Source organism: Monodelphis domestica, chromosome 6 (assembly GCF_027887165.1).
Source record: "Monodelphis domestica isolate mMonDom1 chromosome 6, mMonDom1.pri, whole genome shotgun sequence".
NCBI lineage: Eukaryota > Metazoa > Chordata > Mammalia > Didelphimorphia > Didelphidae > Monodelphis > Monodelphis domestica.
The window spans coordinates 244,345,798-244,365,823 of NC_077232.1; the positions used below are offsets into that span (position 1 = coordinate 244,345,798).

Sequence of the window (20,026 nt, forward strand, 5' to 3'; positions counted from 1 at the left end):
TGGCCAGCTTCCAGGGTCATCCTGGAATCCTCCTCCCACTCACCCCACACATCCTGAGTATTACCAATCACATTTCTACTTTCTCCACATCTGCAGCACTCCTCCCCCAAGTGGGAAAAAATGAAGTTGTCTTCTGGTTAGTCTTTCTGCCTTCTGGTCTCTCCCCAAACCCAATGGTCCCCACTTGGCTCTTCCCAGCAGGACTAAATCCAAATACCACTTTCTGCTGGTTTTCCACTTGCCCACCCCTCACTGTTGATCTTCTCCTTTGGAATGAGTCCTACATACACTACCTATGCTATGTATGATGAATGTATTTGCAGGCTGTATCTCCCTTTAGAATGTGAGCTCCCCAAAGACATTTGGTATCTGTAGTGCTGGCACAGAGTGCTACACTACACTTCATGGATGGGCATTCCTGGGAGAGGGCTATGAACTCCTTATGCATCCTTAACTACTGAAAGAAGGGGAGGAAATCAGAATAGCATGGATCAGTAGAAGCTGAGGCAATACATAAACAGAAAGGATGAGACACTGGAGAGATTAATAGCTAAAAGGAAAAATGGTGATGGCCTAAGCTCAGTCTCCAAGAACACAGGATCATAAATATAGAGCTAGAAGAGATTTGAAATTTAGTCTAATTCACTCATGAATATATACAGGATGCCCCTGGGACACAGTCATGGACTGGAAAAAATGGAAGTTCCCCATTATTACTATTGGAGGAAGGTGTATTGAAGGCAAGAATGGGCAACTAACAATTCAAGTCACCAAAGGAATGACATGGAACAAGAAAAAAATGGTTTTAACAGGGGAGGAAAGGATGATGGCATATAAGTTTCCTAGTGGCAAGTACTTTTGTCAATATATCTCTGACACATAGTACAAACTTAATAAATAGTGATAGAGACTCCACATATACAAATCTAGTTATGTCTATCCTCTGTCCAAAACTGATAATGGTTTTCAAATAAAGTCAAAGTTCATTTAAAAAACTAAATGAGAATAAATCTTGTCAGCTGACTTACAAATGGAAATTCTAGAAGAAGAAACTCCTTTTACCAATTCAGACTGCCAGCATTTTTTAAATTTAAAATCTTACTACGTTTCCTTGAACACTGAGATATATTAAACGACTGTCTGAGGGAAAGATGGTGGGTATGTGTGCCAGGCAGAAATGAAACCATGCTTTTCCTGACTCCAAGGCCAGTTTTCCAATCACTCTTCAATATTCACTCCTTAACATCTCTAGAAAATATCCTTCCCAGAGGGCATCTGGGTGACTCAGTGGATTGAGAGCCAGGCCTAAACACAGAAGGTCCTAGGTTCAAATCTGGCCTCAGACACTTCCTAGCTGAGCTGTATGACCCTGGGCAAGTCACTTCACCCCCACTGCCTAGCTCTTACCACTCTTCTGCCTCAGAACCAATACGCAGTATTAAGTCTAAGATGGAAGGCAAGAGACTTTAAAAAAATTTTTTTAATGTCTTTCTCACCACCACATACACATTCCTTACCTCTCTAGAATTCAGCAAACTCAAGAGAAAATATCAAAATGGAAGCTCCTTAAGGGCAGGAACTATTTCATTTTTGTCTTTGTAAACTAGCACCTAGAACAATATCTTGCACAAAACAGAACCAAGTCACAGAACTGGAAAGGACTTGGGAGACTAGCATTTGGTCTAACTCAAGTCTTCAGGGCTTAGTCCAACGCAGCTCAATAATAGTCCCACCTACCTCATACTGAATGAGGGGTCATCCAAGACTTGTTGGGAGACCTCCAATGAGAGGTAATGCAATATCTTTAGGCAGACCACCACCACCACCCCCCAGCCTTTTAGGACAACTCCAATAACTACAAAGCTTTCCTTTGCCTCATGCCTAAATTTGCCTATTGCCAGTTTGCATCATGCCTTTCCTAATGAATGAATGCTATTTGTTCCAACCAAAATCATAGAGAATGCAGCCACGATCCAAAAAGAAAGCAAAAAAGGCTTATGAGTCACAAAAACAAATGGAACAAAATGCATCCATGATTGTTCCTCGAGGTCTGTTTTCCCCAGGTCCTTACTCAGGGACAATTTTGTCTTATTTGTACATACTTCTTCCAATTGATTTGGTTATCTGCTTTTCAAAGCTATACTAGCTAGGAGAAGCAGTAAAATCGAGAGCTGGGAAAAGATTGCTAGAGGCAGCCCCATGAGCAAAAGCAGAATGTGTTCACTACCAACCAAAATGTGAGAATAATAATTTCTTAAACTGCAAAAAGCAGATACCACGAGGGAACAAAAGGCAGGGCACCTTGAGGTGATGAACTGGCAAGCAAAAGTTTAAACTGATTGATTGATTGAACAGCTGAGTTAAGAGTCAGAAAACTTGAATTTGAGCACCAGGTCAGAAACTCACAAACATGTGATTCTATCTCTGAGTCTCAGTTTTTTTTTACCTAAAAACCAGGAATAATATAAACATTCCCTAAGTTTCATTACTGTCGTGTTTTAGCTCCATGTAAATTTTCAACACATCCTTGCATAAGAATGAGTGAGCCATGACTGAGAGGAAGGCAGTGCGGTGTTGTGAAGACGGGTTAAATCTGAGAGTAGGAAATCTGTTTGCGAGTCCTGGAGGGAATTTCTGGCTTGGGTAGACACATAAGGGAGAGGGAAAAGAAGACGCATTTATTATGTACCTACTATGCACCAGACAGTGCTAAGCTAAGTGCTTTGCAATTATCTCATTTAGATCTTCCCAATAACCCTGGGAAGTAGGGACTGTTATTATTCCCATTTACAATTGGGGAAACTAAGCCAAATTAAGGTTAAGTGACTTGCACAGGGCCACACAGCTGACAAATGTGATTTGAATTAATTTTCCCGATTCCAGGCTCAGGGATCTCTCTAGCGACCATACCCCTCTAGACCTCAACTTACTCAAACAGAGATACTGTTCTCATAATGATATTACAAACACTTACCTATATAAGTCATTAAGTACTACAGAAATGTGAGTTATTTGATGGTATATTGTAATAGATCCCAGAGGTCCTAGCATGGAACAGGCTGTCCCTTCTGACAGAGGCTATAGGTTTAAGATACAGGGTGAGAAATTAATTTTGAGGTCATACATAACATGAAAATGTGTTTCACTTGACTACATCTATTTGTTATGAGGGTTTTGTTTCCCTTTCTTTTTTTTTTCCCCACCCTTTCTCAATGGAGGCAGAGAGGCTGACCATGAAGGAATAGAGAGAGGGGGAAATAAATGCTTGTTAATAAAAAAAAAGTACAGGAAAAAAAAGTTACAGATGCAAAACAATGCTAAAGGCCCTGGCTTTGAATTTCAGCTCTGCTTACCATGTGACCTTGAGGAAATCACTTATAATCTATATCTCTTCTTCCTCCTATGTAAAGTAGGGAGGAGATTGAATATGAAGTGGAAATATCACAAATCTTTATTTCTCTCCAAGCCCATAGTTGTTCTCAGATGAGACTTTATCTCAGACACTTCCTACAAGATAAATAATTTGTCTCTCCTATAGCCTGTGCTTTCTCTTCTTCATGCATTCAAAAGGATCATCTTTTCATTCATTCATCCTGAAATGAATTACTCTTCTTCCCACTATGAATCTAATGACCTATTTCCCTTCCTTCCTAGGCTCAATCCCTAGGTAACCCCTGCTTAGTCCTGGCTACTGTCTTCCCCACAAATCCTCCCTTGACATATGTTATTCAAACTAAAGAAACTTCAACATAACTAAAGTTATTTTTCTAAGAACTAAATTTTCCTGTAAAAAAAGAGAAGAAATAATTTTTAGAGACCTGAAGGTGTGTCTGGAAAAACCTACACTTCACCTTTATTACTCTTAACACACTTATTCTAGTCATATGTGTGTATGCCATCAGATTGCAAGCTTTCTGAGAGTAAAATCTGTATGACATAACCTTATACACTGAGCACCATATCATGATAAGCACTTAATAAATTTTTGTTGAAGGGCATTTCTTAGGACAACTTTTGAAAAAATACTCAATGGTATTGGAGATAAAAACATCCAAGCCAAGGAACTGCCTTGAAGAACTTTGCAATCTAGTTGGGGAAAATATTTACAATTGAAAAGGAATTAAGAATTCAACAACCTTTGTTGAAGGACAGTGCTTAAGGACAAGTTTAAATATATATATTCAGTAATATTGGGATACAAAAAAAAAACAGACAAGGGCCAGCCCTCAATTAGCATGCAATCTAATTAGGGAAAATAACAAAATTTAAAAGCAATTAAGTGCACAACAGTCTTGAAATTAAATTCTAAGTCAACAGAGTCTAAAATGCACTAGAAAAGTAAAAAGAAAGCTTTGATGGAGGAATTTGAGCTTAATTCTTTTGGATTGGTAGGTTTTAGTAAGGGGGATGAGAGAAGGAATAGTATTTCATGTGGTGGGAATAGCATAATGAATGATCAAAAAAGTGAGATTAGATATGTGAATAACATATAGCTATTAGGAAACCACTAGAGTGGAATACCAGAGGGAATATTTCATTTTTAAGGGATGAGTGGGGAATATTAGTTGTGAGGAATGGAAGAGGTAAAATATAGCCAGATTATAAAGGAATTTAAAAGCCAGTTTACAAAACTTAAAATTGATTTAGGAGGAAATCAAAAGCTATTATATATTCTCAAGCCCTTTAAAGAGTGGAATAAAGAAAATGATGTTTTAAGATATTCTGCTAGTACTAAGTATGATGGAGGGGGCAGAAAAAGACAACAAGGATATTATTTGGAAATTATTATATAATACAGAGATGACATCTTTAAAGACCTACAATAGAGTGTTGGCAGTGAGAATGGAAAGGGGGTAATGAATTTGTGAGAAAAAAAATTACAAGATTTAGTAACAGACTAGATATTAGGAATTAAGACCATAAGAATAGTGATAGTGCTGATAAGAAATGCAAAAAAACAGAGGACAAATTCAGGAAGGAAGGGGGAAAGAGTGATGATAGCCAACTGGAAAGATGGAAGAGGGGCATGTGTGAAACTTTAGGGTTGACTTCGTTGTAGTTTTCAGAATTATCTTCCAAGAAGCACCACAGAATTAATAGGAATGGAAGTGAATGTGGAAACAGAAGAGACTGCTAAGGACCAAGCTTTGAAGAGCTGAAAGATGAGCCACAAAAAGAGACAGAGAAGGAGTGGTTTGTATGCACCTTCTACTTAGTAGGGAACAACAAAATGACCTTTCAAGAAAACAAAAGGAAGAACTATGTAAATATACTAAGTGCTTATAGTAAGCACTAAAAGCTCCAGAACTTATTCAAGGTGTCAGGAGGGAAGATCCCTCAATCTAACACATTCTATTGGTGGGACAGAGAAAGTGAGAGTGGCCCATTCACAGAACAAGCATTTGCTCCTACTCTCATAGAAGCTCATGAACAATTCCATTCATGCTTGATGGCTTCATTTTTTTTTTTACACATAGCCTGGGGTAAAGATTTTATTTTAACTTTTAATGAACTAATTCTGAAAGGTTAAATTGCAAGGGTGTGCCTGGTTTTTCCTTATTTTCTTTTTAATGGGCAAATGAAAATATGTACTTACAAGACAGGTATGTTTGAGGACAATTATTCATTTTACAAAAGGACTAGGCTCCCTCAGTATATTTAGCAACTGGATTTAAAAAAAAACAATAAATAGATGAATGAAAATTAAAACAATACTAAGGTACTACCTCACACTCATCAGGTTGGCAAAAAAAGGGAAAAGGACGAGCTGTGGGAAAACAAGTGGTTTAATACACTGGTGACAGAACCATCAATTACTCAAAACAGTTCTAGAAGGCAATTTGGAACTATGCCCCAAAAGGTATTAAATTTGACCCAGAAATACCACTTCTAGGTTTATGTCTCAAAGAAGTCAAATAAAGAAGAAACGGATCCTTTTATATACAAAAATATATATATATATTTATAGTGGTTCTTTTTTTGTTGAGGAAAAGAATCAAGCTGAGAGGATGTCCATCAGTTAGGGAATGAATGATTAAGCTGTAATGGTGTATGAATGTGATGGGATACTACTTCGCTATAGGAAATGATGTGTTTAATTATCCTAAAAGTTCAAAGTCTAAGATCTTTTAAAAGCAATTTTAGTAAAAGATATGACCAATAACCTGAACCAGGAAAGCAAATCTCCTGGAGAAAATACTGTTAAGGACCATCATAATTTCAAATGGACTACAAAGATGACAGCAAGAGGATGTTTCCAGAAATCATACACTACATTATGAAACTCCATGTGAATCTTTTGATATAAGCCCTTCATCCACTTTTGTTTCTTCCCATGCACTGTTATTTTATCTCGATTCTAAAACTATTGTGCCAAAGAGAAATGCCTCCTAATTGCTCCTTGTCAATGTACCCTCAATCACTTTTTTCTTTTTTTCCCCCCTTTTTTTAATTACTTAAACTGTAGTTACTCTCTCCATGAAACGTAGAATATCTTTTGTGCCATTATGCACCTGGTAGGTAAATCCTAAATTGTATAGATACCATATATGGAATGATTTATTGGAGAATCTCACATGTTAGTCTCCTGGAATCAAAACTAGGGAGACAACATGTTGGCCTCCCAAAGAATCAAAGGGGTGATTGTGTGGAATTAATATAAAAATATAACCCATTATTTGGCATATGTGCACATTAAGAAAGAACACCAAGTCATGTGAGTGGGAGACCTCTTAGTATATTGAAGCCCCAACTTCCTCAATGGGCTGGCAGAAGCCCTTGACTGGTGGCAGAATACATGACCCAGTCTGCCTACTCAGAAAGTTAACAGTGTGGGATAAGAGCCCAGGCAATCGGGAGGGAACTTGCAGTCTTTTTTTGTTCAGATCCTTTCCTGAACACAAGTCCTCTCTTTCTGGACTTAATTTATCTGACCAGATCAGGTGACAGGGCCAACTAGGCATTCAGGCTCTGAAGAAGCAGCATGACCAGGAAACTATGGTAATTAGAAAGCCCTGGTAATATCTTTCTTTCTCTCTTTTACAAACAAATAATTATAAATTTAATATAAAGTCCCCATGATTAATTTTAACTTGTAACAGATGAAAAGGATGATTTCAGAAAAACTTGGGAAGAATTGTATGAACTGATGCAAAGTAAAGTAAGCAGAACTAAGAGAAAAACTCATATAACAATAATATTGTAAAGCTAATCAGTTTTGAAAAATTTAGGAACTTAGTGATCAACACAATGACTAACCACTCATATATGAACCATGCACATGAACCAAAGACTCATATATGAAAGCATGCTATCCATCTGCAGATAGTAGACCCAGAGTGCAGATTGAAGCATACTTTATTACTGTTCTTTGTTTTTCTCCTCTAGAATTGGCTAATGTGGAAATTTTTTGTTTTGTACGTCTACAAATTGGTAATGATTATTCTTTTTCTTACTCTTTCAATGGGCAAGGGAGGAGGAGAAGAAAGGAAAAGAATTCAAGTCTTAAAAATTAAAAAAAAAAAGGCTAATTGGATTTATCCAATCAAAAAGTGACTTCATTTCTGGCCAAGATGGCTGCCTTGACAGGGGTAGATCACTGAGCCCCCACATAATTTTATCATCAAAAACTTGAAAATTACACCAGATCCAATAATGATCAAGGGATCTAATGAGAAACTACAGTGAATTAATGCTTTTATCCTTAAATTACACAAAAATTCTGTCAGAAACTCTATTAACTGATGTAATAAAAAGAGCATCACAAAAAAAGTCAGGTTCAGAAGAGACAAATAAGTCTCTCCTGAAGGAGGACAAGAAACCAGAAACCTCCAGAGAAAAAAGCAGGAGAAATCCACAGGCAGGATCAAACTTCTATAGAAAGGTTTTTGTTTAAATGGCCTGTAAGTGAAATGGAAGAAAGTGTAGCAAAACAGCCAAAATTCAATGAAGAAAATCATAGTAATTAAGTAAAAAAAACAGCAAATAAGTTTAGCAATAAAGTTAAATATCATAAGTAGTGTGTAAGGTCAATTTTGCATTTAAATGTAGTTACATGTGTAGAGAGTAAGTTATATTAAATGATAGTGCACAAAATGAAAACCTTCTTTTCTACCTGACCTTGAAGGAAAATAACATTTCATAAACAAGTTTATTTCTTTACATTATTTGTTATTATCTATAAATACATTTATTTGTTATTTATAAAATACATTTTCATATTTAAAAGCATGTGTGGTTTTGGGGGGTTGGAATGGATTAATTTCATTTCCATTAATTAGGAAAATTTGATTTGACACATGAGCAAATTGAGTTATGAGCTTGGCCATGAAACGAATTAAACTCATGTGTCAAAGTACCACTGTAACTAGAATCAAAGCTGTCCATCAGTTGGGGAATGGCTGACTAAATTGGAACCTATCAATATAATATAATCTTACTCAATATTAAGAAATGACAAAAGAGATGAATTCAAAGAATTCTAGGTAGTATGAACTGATGCAAAGTGAAGCAAACATATTTAATAAATGTTTATTAATTGACTGACTGAAGTGGGCAGAACTAGCAAAACAGTTTATAAAACATCACCCTAAAGGAAGCAACCTAGAAAGACTTAGCTCTGATTCACACAATGACCAACCATGACTCCAGATGACAGACCTATGATGAAGCATGTTACCATCTGAAAGAAAAGTACAAGGTACAGAAGGAGTTACACATTTTTAAATGTGAAAACATATGGCTTCATTTGCGTCATTATGTTTATTAGTTAAAATGTTGTATATATGTGTATGTATAACTATATATACTATATACTACAAACATATTTTGCTTGGTTTTTAATTGGATGTGAAGATTGTCAGTAAAAGGTTAACAATAGAGAAGCCAAAAAAGGGGGAGATGGAGGGAAGTAAAAGAAATTTAATTTTTTAATACAGAAAGAACATCAGAAAGTTCAAATGGAAGCAAAGATAACCAGGATGGTTTTTTTAAATAACATGTAATTCATGTAAATGACAGGGAAAGTCATTTAGCCTCCATTGCCTAACACTTACTGCTCTTCTGCCATAGAGTCAATAGCAATACCCAGTATTGATTCTAAGATGGAAAATAAGGGTTTTCAAGGGGAAACATTTTTTAAAGGAAGCAAAATAAAATGGGTTCACAGTTTCACATATACAAATATCTTTTTTAAAATTTCTTCTAGATAAATGGAAATGTTCATTATTTTGTCTATAAGTTCAGAGCAATGAAGATAAAATGACTTTTTTTTAAATGAGGTTTAACATTAGTATTATACATGTATTCAAGAATTCATGTTAAATTGAAGTTAATTATGGAACAATATTTTACATGATTGCACGTGGTAAAATCTCTATCACATTGCTTGTGTCTCAGGAAAGGAGAAGAGGAAGGAGAAGAGAGGAAGAGAATTCAGAACTCGAAATTTAAATCAAGATTTTTTTTTTAATTGAGGTGAGTGGTGACTTTAGTTTCGTGAGTTCAGTGAACAATTTCTTTATTTGGTGGAGGGCAAGGTCAGAGTAGGGGTTTGGACCTCTCATTTCACTGGCTTACACAATTCCCCAGAAAACAAACCCCCCTCCACCTATGCAGCACACTCTGTTCTGCACTTTAGCTTCTGGGAAGTACTTAGGGCACTTCAAGATTCAATTACTTATCCAGGGTCTAACATTATTTGAAGGTCATCTCTCACTATGTCAGGTTGCAAATGTCTTTTAATATGACATGTTTATTTAATATAAATTAAATTAAATTAAAGTTAGTTCAATTAATATAACTTCAATTTAACATGATAAAATACACATATACCTCTATGTGCTAACAATAATCAGACCATTACACATCAAATCAAACTAAAAAGCTCATAACTGAAATGAGTATGTGTATTATGCATCTATATTGCTGATATTAAAAAAAAATCAAATTGACACAACCTTTGAGCAATTACAACAACAAAATCCTTTTCTAAGTCATTGTAGTGGAAATCAATCACATAATCACATAAAAATATAAAAAACAATATACTAACCATTTTAAAGAAGACCATTAGACACTGGAAAACCACACTGTGACTGTGGAATTTCCCTACTATACAGTGATTGGCTCTGATCCAAATATCACCATGCCTAAGTCTCAAAAAGGTACTGGCCCAGGTATGCAACCTAGTTTATGATTTCATCCAGACATCATAAATCCTAAAGACTTTTCTTCTTTTTTGACGCGGATATCCTGAATCCTAAATCATGTGCATCACTCTTATCTAAGTCAATAGCAATTTGACATGTTACCTGTTACAAAAGATTACTAAGCATGGGAGGGTAAAGAATTGCCCAAGAACAGACTGCTGTATGTAAAAGGTGCACGGTGAGTAAATCCATGGCAACTTTAAACTGAATGTAATCATCGTGACCTACTTCTGGCCCACTCAGACATCTGAAGCTGAGCTAGAAGGGAGATTACATATTGTTATTTCTTAAATTGGCTAATGCCCAAGTACAGTGATATACATATTATATATATATATATATATATATATGTGTGTGTGTGTGTGTGTGTGTGTATAAAATATGTATATCACTGCCATATACTAGGGAATTATTTCCATGACCTCCTTTGGAAAAGGAGGCTTCACATATGAACAATCCTAATCCTCTACCCATTTAATTCTTCCTCCAAAGTCTCAGCATCATGGTCCATCAGAGCCCAAGGGCTCTCAGGACAGCCCCTGTTCACCAATCCCTTTCACAGAAGATAAACCTGAGGCCTATAGAAGACTATCAGAGATCAAATCTTTTATACAGATAAAGCCAAGATTAGTGCTCAGGTCTTCTGACTCTGAGGTCTTTCTGGGAGAATAGAATAAAAATAAAATATAAAAAAAATAAAAGCAAGAGACTTCCGGTCAAGATGGCGGCGTAGAAGCAGCGAAAGTTCAGACCTCAGAAACCCTTCCTTACCAATCGCAAACAGAGTGCTCCTAGGCCACCGAAATTCAAGCTGAACAACAGGATAGACCTGGGGAAACCTCCTCCTGGACCTGGATCAAAAGGTACCACACCCCAAAATCCAGAACCCTAGATCACTCGGATCTAAGGGGTAGACAGAAAGAAGATCCCAGAACCCATCCCCACCAACCCAGAGTGCTGAGCCCATGGCAGCAGCGGGAACCTCAGGGCTCTGAGGACTCACCTTGAAAGCAACCCCAGCCAGTCTCCGGAGCGACCAACACAGACAGCAGGGAAGCATAGAGAGAAGGGGGAAGCCTGTGGCCCCCTGGCTGGGTTCTTCCATCTGGGTCTTGGGGGAGGTCCCAGCATTGGGGCACCAGCTGAGCCCAATCCCATTGGGAGCCCTCAGAGCTACTGAAAGGACAGAGAGCTCAGGGCTGGCAAAGGGGTGGCTCCAAAGAGCCTACCTTGAAAGTAACCCGGGCCAGTTTCTGGGCACTCAACACAGACTGTGGAAGAGGAGGTTGCTGCTTTTCTTTTTCTTCCTTTTTTTGGCTCCGGGATCATTCAGCCCACACCACCTGAACCTAATCCCATCAGGAGCCATCAGAGTCCAGGCAAGCCACAACCCCTCGCCCCTTAGAGAGCAGGGTCTTCTGAAAGAACCAGCTGAACCTAATCCCATCAGGAGCCCTCAGAGCTACTGAAATGACAGAAAACTCAGGGCTGGCAAAGGGGTTGCTCCAAAGAGCTTTCCTTGAAAGTAACCTGGGCCAGTTTCCAGGCATTCAACACAGACTGTGAAAGAGGAGGTTGCTGTTTTTCTCTTTCTTCTTATTTGGCTCCGGGATCATTCAGCCCACACCACCTGAACCTAATCCCATCAGGAGCCATCAGAGTCCAGGCAAGCCACTACCCCTCCCCCCTTAGAGAGCAGGGTCTTCTGAAAGAACCAGCTGAACCTAATCCCATCAGGAGCCCTCAGAGCTACTGAAATGACAGAAAACTCAGGGCTGGCAAAGGGGTTGCTCCAAAGAGCTTACCTTGAAAGTAACCCCGGGCCAGTTTCTGGGCACTCAACACAGACTGTGGAAGAGGAGGTGGCTGCTTTTTTTTCCTTCCTTTTATTGGTGCTGGGATCTTTTGACCCACACCACCTGAACCTAATCCTATCAGGAGCCCTCAGAGTCCAGGCAAGCCACAACCCCTCCCCCCTTAGAGAGCTGGGTCTTCTGAAAAAACAGAAACCTAGAAGCGAAGTCAAGATGGCAGCCTAGAAGGAGCATAGACCTGGCAGCCTGGCCAGAGCTTTAGAGATCCTCCATATCTGCTGCAGCCGTCCAGGAAGTTTAAAACTCAGAATAAATCCAGCCCAACTAAGCTGAACTCAATCCCATCAAAAGTCTCCAGAACACAGGGAAGCCCAGGCTCCCCATCCATCCTCACTGACTGCTGTACTTTAAGCCAATCAAAAGCCTCCAGAGGACAGGAAAGCTCAAACCCCCAACAACCCTCCCTCAGAGATTACACCAAGAGATCCTCTGTTAAAGCTCCAAGAGGGGAGACTGATAGAAGTCCCTAAAAAAACAAAAAAATGAGAGGAACAAGAGCACAGACAAATACGGGGAGGAAAGAAGGGGTGAATTTGAACAAACAACAGAAACAGAAGAAAGAAACTACAATAGACAGCTACTACTCACCAAATGGAACAGAGGGGTAGAGATCAGCAAACGATAAACCAGAAATCCCAGCAAATTGGATACAGGCTGTGGAAGAACTCAAAACACAACTAAGAGAGGCTGAAGACAATTGGGGAAAGAACTTAAAAATTAAGATAAGTCATCTGGAAACAGAGGCACTTGAACTAAAACAAGAAAATGAATGTCCTCAAAGCCAAAATCATCCAGCTGGAAAATGAGGCAAAGGAGATGAAAGATGAGGCAAAGGAGATGAAAGACAAGGCAAAGGAGATGAAAGACAATCTTAAAAGAAACTCAGACCAGAAGGAAAAAGACGACCAAAAAGCCAAAGATGAAATCCAATCTTTAAGAACCAGAGTAAAACAACTAGAATCAAGTGACCTCACAAGGCAGCAGGACACTATAAAACAAAACAAAAAGAATGAAAAAATTGAGGAAAATGTGAAGCATCTCATTCACAAAACAGACAATTTAGAAAATCGTTCAAGAAGAGACAATTTAAGAATAATTGGACTACCAGAAGACCATGACAAAAGAAAAAGCCTGGACATAATACTAGAGGAAATTATCCAGGAAAACTGTCCAGGAAAACAAGAGGGGAAAGTGGAGATTGAAAGAATCCACAGATCACCCCCTGTTTTTAATCCCCAACTGACAACACCAAGAAATGTTATAGCCAAATTCAAAAACAATCAGATAAAAGAACAGGTATTACAAGCTGCCAAGAAGAAACCATTCAGATACCATGGAAACATGGTGAGGATAACACAGGATCTGTCTGCATCCACACTGAAGGACCGAAAGGCATGGAATATGATATTCCAGAAAGCAAGGGAATTAGGCCTACAGCCAAGAATAAAATACCCATCAAAACTGACTATATTCTTACAGGGGAAAGTATGGTCATTTAACACAACAGAAGAGTTCCAAGCATTCATAAATAAAAGACCAGACCTGAACAGAAAATTCGAAGTCCAACCACAGAACTCAAGAGAATCATCAAAAGGTAATTAAAAAAGAGGGGAAAAACAACAACAACAACAAAGGTTTTTTTTAAGAGACTCAATAAGTTAAAATGATATGTATCCCTATAAGAAAAGAGGTCATTGGCAACTCTTAAAAACTGTTGCTATCACCTAAGCAGCTAGAAGAACTACACTCAGAGGGAACAGTGACAAACTGTATAGGATGAAAGGAAAAGACATAAATAGGTATATAGAGATATGCATGCATAAATACATATACATGTGTATGTATATATATATATATATACATGACTAAAGCTAAAAAAGAAAAGAGGTTATGACTAAAAGAAATGGGAAAAGAAACAAATGGGGGTAAATTTATATGTCACAAAGAAGCTCATGGTGGGAGGGGGGAGAACATCGATACACTGGAAGGGTAAAGAGGTTGGAGATAGGAAATATTCAACTCTTACCTACTTTGAAACTGACCCAAAGAGGGAAGAACAATCCAATCCATTGGGAAAGAGAATAGATTTGCGCCCTATAGGGGAGTAGAAGGGTAAAAAACAGACTGGTGGGGAGGGAAGCAGTACAAGGGAGGGAGAGGATGGGGGGGGGGGATTTTTAAAAAGACTACAGGGGAAAATAAGGGAGGGAATAAGAAGGGAGGGGGGTAGAAAGGGAAATACAAGGGGGACTGATTTAAAGTAAATCACTGGACTAAAAGGTAGAGCTGAAGAAGAAAGGTTAGAATTAGGGAAGGATATCAAAATGCCAGGGAGTCCACAAGTGACAGTCATAACATTGAACGTGAAAGGGATGAACTCACCCATAAAACGTAGACGAATAGAAGAATGGATTAGAATCCAAAACCCTACCATATGTTGTCTCCAAGAAACACACATGAGGTGGGTAGACACCCACAAGGTCAGAATTAAAGGATGGAGTAAGACCTTCTGGGCCTCAACTGACAGAAAGAAGGCAGGAGTGGCAATCATGATATCTGATAAAGCCAAAGCAAAAATAGACCTGATCAAAAGGGATAGGGAAGGTAATTATATTTTGTTAAAAGGGACTTTAGATAATGAGGAAATATCACTAATCAACATATATGCACCAAATAATATAGCACCCAAATTTCTAATGGAGAAACTAGGAGAATTTAAGGAACAAATAGACAGTAAAACCATATTAGTGGGAGACTTGAACCAACCATTATCAAATTTTGATAAATCAAATCAAAAAATAAATAAGAGGTAAAAAAAGTGGATGAAATCTTAGAAAAATTAGAATTATTAGACATATGGAGAAAAATAAATAGGGATAAAAAGGAATACACCTTCTTCTCAGCACCACATGGCACATTCACAAAGATTAACCATACATTAGGTCACAGAAACATGGCACACAAATGCAGAAAAGCAGAAATAATAAATGCAGCCTTTTCAGACCACAAGGCAATAAAAATAATGATCAGTAATGGTACATGGAAAACCAAATCAAAAACTAATTGGAAACTAAACAATATGATACTCCAAAATCGTTTAGTTAGAGAAGAAATCATAGAAACAATTAATAATTTCATCGAGGAAAATGACAATGGCGAGACATCCTTTCAAACCTTTTGGGATGCAGCCAAAGCGGTAATTAGAGGTAAATTCATATCCCTGAGTGCATATATTAACAAACTAGGGAGAGCAGAGATCAATCAATTGGAAATGCAAATGAAAAAACTCGAAAGTGACCAAATTAAAAACCCCCAGCAGAAAACCAAACTAGAAATTCTAAAAATTAAGGGAGAAATTAATAAAATTGAAAGTGATAGAACTATTGATTTAATAAATAAGACAAGAAGCTGGTACTTTGAAAAAACAAACAAAATAGACAAAGTACTGGTCAATCTAATTAAAAAAAGGAAGGAAGAAAAGCAAATTAACAGCATCAAAGATGATAAGGGGGACATCACCTCTGAGGAAGAGGAAATTAAGGCAATCATTAAAAATTACTTTGCTCAATTATATGGCAATAAATATACCAATTTAAGTGATATGGATGAATATATACAAAAATACAAACTGCCTAGACTAACAGAAGAGGAAATAGAATTCTTAAATAATCCCATATCAGAAATTGAAATCCATCAAGCCATCAAAGAACTTCCTAAGAAAAAATCCCCAGGGCCTGATGGATTCACCAGTGAATTCTATCAATCATTCAGAGAACAGTTAATCCCAATACTATACAAACTATTTGACATAATAAGCAAAGAGGGAGTTCTACCAAACTCCTTTTATGACACAAACATGGTACTGATTCCAAAACCAGGCAGGTCAAAAACAGAGAAAGAAAACTATAGACCAATCTCCCTAATGAATATAGATGCAAAAATCTTAAATAGGATACTAGCAAAAAGACTTCAGCAAGTGATCAGAAGGGTCATTCACCATGATCAAGTAGGATTTATACCAGGGATGCAGGGCTGGTTCAACATTAGGAAAATCGTCCACATAATTGACCACATCAACAAGCAAACCAACAAGAACCACATGATTATCTCAATAGATGCAGAAAAAGCCTTTGATAAAATACAACACCCATTCCTATTAAAAACACTAGAAAGCATAGGAATAGAAGGGTCATTCCTAAAAATAATAAGCAGTATAAATCTAAAACCATCAGCTAATATCATTTGCAATGGGGATAAACTAGATGCATTCCCAATAAGATCAGGAGTGAAACAAGGATGCCCATTATCACCTCTATTATTTGACATTGTACTAGAAACACTAGCAGTAGCAATTAGAGAAGAAAAAGAAATTGAAGGCATCAAAATAGGCAAGGAGGAGACCAAGTTATCACTCTTTGCAGATGACATGATGGTCTACATAAAAAATCCTAGAGATTCAACCAAAAAGCTAATTGAAATAATCAACAACTTTAGCAAAGTTGCAGGATACAAAATAAACCAACATAAATCATCAGCTTTTCTATATATCTCCAACACAGCTCAGCAGCAAAAACTAGAAAGAGAAATCCCATTCAAAATCACCTTAGACAAACACAGGAACTATATGAACACAACTACAAAACACTCGCCACACAACTAAAACTAGACTTGAGCAATTGGAAAAACATTAACTGCTCATGGGTAGGACGAGCCAATATAATAAAAATGACCATCCTACCCAAACTCATCTATCTATTTAGTGCCATACCCATGGAACTCCCAAAAAATTTCTTTACTGATTTGGAAAAAACCATAACAAAGTTCATTTGGAATAACAAAAGATCAAGGATATCCAGGGAAATAATGAAAAAAAAACACAAATGAGGGGGCCTAGCAGTCCCAGACCTCAAACTATATTACAAAGCAGCAGTCATCAAAACAATTTGGTACTGGCTAAGAGACAGAAAGGAGGATCAGTGGAATAGACTGGGGGCAAGTGACCTCAGCCAGATAGTATACGATAAACCCAAAGATCCCAGGTCTTGGGACAAAAATCCACTATTCGATAAGAACTGCTGGGAAAATTGGAAGACAGTGTGGGAGAGATTAGGAATTGATCAACACCTGACACCCTACACCAAGATAAATTCAAAATGGGTGAAAGACTTAAACATAAAGAAGGAAACCATAAGTAAATTGGGTAAACACAGAATAGTATACATGTCAGACCTTTGGGAGGGGAAAGACTTTAAAACCAAGCAAGACATAGAAAGAATTACATAATGTAAAATAAATAATTTCGACTACATCAAATTAAAAGGCTTTTGTACAAACAAAACCAATGTAACTAAAATCAGAAGGAAAACAACAAATTAGGAAAAAATCTTCATAAAAACCTCTGACAAAGGTTTAATTACTCAAATTTATAAAGAGCTAAATCAATTGTACAAAAAATCAAGCCATTCCCCAATTGATAAATGGGCAAGGGACATGGATAAGCAGTTTTCAATAAAGAAATCAAAACTATTAATAAGCACATGAAGACGTGTTCTAAATCTTTTATAATCAGAGAGATGCAAATCAAAACAACTCTGAGGTATCACCTCACACCTAGCAGATTGGCTAACATGACAGTTATGGAAAGTAATGAATGCTGGAGGGGATGTGGCAAAGTAGGGACATTAATTCATTGCTGGTGTTGTTGTGAACTGATCCAGCCATTCTGGAGGGCAATTTGGAACTATGCCCAAAGGGCGATAAAAGAATGTCTACCCTTTGATCCAGCCATAGCACTGCTGGGTCTGTACCCCAAAGAGATAATGGACAAAAAGACTTGTACAAAAATATTCATAGCTGCGCTCTTTGTGGTGGCCAAAAATTGGAAAACGCGAGGATGCCCATCAATTGGGGAATGGCTGAACAAATTGTGGTATATGTTGGTGATGGAAAATTACTGTGCAAAAAGGAATAATAAAGTTGAGGAGTTCCATGGAGACTGGAAGGACCTCCAGGAAGTGATGCAGAGCGAGAGGAGCAGAACCAGGAGAACATTGTACACAGAAACAAACACACTGTGGTATAATCGAACGTAATGGACTTCTCCATTAGTGGCAGTGTAATGTCCCTGCACAATCTGCAGGGATCAAGGAGAAAAAACACTATCCATAAGCAGAGGACAAACTGAGGGAGTAGAAACACCGAGGAAAAGCAACTGCCTGACTACAATGGCTGAGGGGACATGACAGAGGAGAGACTCTAAAGGAACACTCTAATGCAAATACTAACAACATGGCAATGGGTTCGAATCAAGAACACATGTGATACCAGTGGAATCACACGTCAGCCACAGGGGGTGGGAGGGAGGAAAAGAAAATGATCTTTGTCTTTAATGAAAAATGCATGGAAATGATCAAATAAAATACTATAAAATTAAAATAAATAAAAAATAAGTGCTTACACACACCTCAACATGGAAGAGGAAGGAGCATTATGTTTAATCAATTGATTAAGCAAACAATTTCTAACCAGTTAGAAAGCAATGATAACTTTTAGAAATCACCTATTGTTTGTCTAAATTTTGTTCTTTGTTCTGTTACAATTAAAAATAAGGTAAATAATAAATAGTAAAAAATAGTAAATTTAATAGTAAAACATAAATTTACCAATAATAGTGACCTTAGCAAAGTGAAGTCCTAAGTGATGGGGGACAGTTCTTTTCTTATAATTTGGGGAAATTCAGAACAAATAATACACCAAAGGTGAGGACAGGTAATGAAAGGTGAAATCAATAGGATTGGTGATAGGGCTGAAGCAGAGGTGACAATGTGATTGGCTGGAAATTGGGAATAAAGAGCTAGCAACTACCTGCCTCTTCCCAACTATCACAAAGAAGTGCTCCCTGTTTGAGTCCCCCCAGAGAGGTTTCAAACATCGCTGAGTGGTGTATAGATACTGGACCAGATTCCCTGGCATCCACCTGCTTCTCTCAAGAACAGACTTCTTGGAGGCCAGAATAGAACAGTGATTAGCAGAAGTAGCTTTCTGAATGAAGTTCAGAGGCAAAGAACCATGATTTAGAACAAAATCAGTTGACTATAAACTTCAAAGTGTGTGTGTGGACATTTGAGTCATGAACATTTTAAGCCATGTAGATATTAAAATAGATATTCAATGGGTTTCATGTTCCTTAGCGATCTCTCTCTCTGCCTATCTTTCTGTCTCTCTCTGACACACAAAATTAAATAAATAATAAAAAATTAACCTATTGAAGAAAACAAAAGTCAATCAAAAGAAAACTATGGATAATCTATAAGTATAAGAAGTATAAGGGAGGAGAGCAGTCAAGTGGCTCAGAGGACAGTCAATCCTAGAGATGGGAGGTCCTGGGTTCAAAACTGACCTCAGACACTTTCTGGCTATGAAACCCCAGGCATCCCCCATTGCCTAGCCCTGACCACTCTTCTGTCTTGGAACCAATACATGGTATTGATTCTAAATGAGAAGGTGAGAATTATAAAAACAACCACAGAAGTATATTAAATATTTTTCTCAGGTATTCTATTCAATCAGAATTCCCCGTTAATCAGCACTTTTTTTTCTAGATAGTTCAATAAATGATTTCATGATGATGATTTACTGAGTACCCTTATCAGTTTTCAGCGGAGGTCGCCAAGCTACTAAGAGGCTTTTTTTTAGGCACCTTTAGCATTATGAAGCAGAAGGTGCAGCAAGGTGGTAACCAAAGTTCAAATCCAGTCTCAGAAACCTACTAGCTGTTACCCTGAGCAAGTCATTCGTTTTCCTCAATTTCTTCATCTGTAAGAAAGAAATAGTAAACCAGTATCTTTGCCTAGAAAACCTCAAACAGGGTCATGAAGGATCAGACAAGACTAAAAATTATGGAACGACAATAAACAACTGGCATTATAAATACCCATTGAGTTC

General features: G+C 37.6%; 1 protein-coding gene across 6 annotated transcripts in view; it reads right to left on the reverse strand.

Annotated features, from left to right (window-relative positions):
• The window catches only part of UGT8 (UDP glycosyltransferase 8), a 110,023-nt gene that overhangs the window by 81,655 nt on the left and 8,342 nt on the right, over positions 1-20,026 (reverse strand). The window contains exon 1 of one of the 6 annotated variants that reach the window (XM_056802992.1): positions 11,212-11,564. The exons of the other annotated variants lie outside the window; for them this stretch is intronic. The gene's annotated coding sequence lies outside the window, so the exon portion shown is untranslated. Of the gene's footprint in view, positions 1-11,211; positions 11,565-20,026 lie in introns of those variants that run through there. 6 annotated transcript variants of the gene reach the window in all.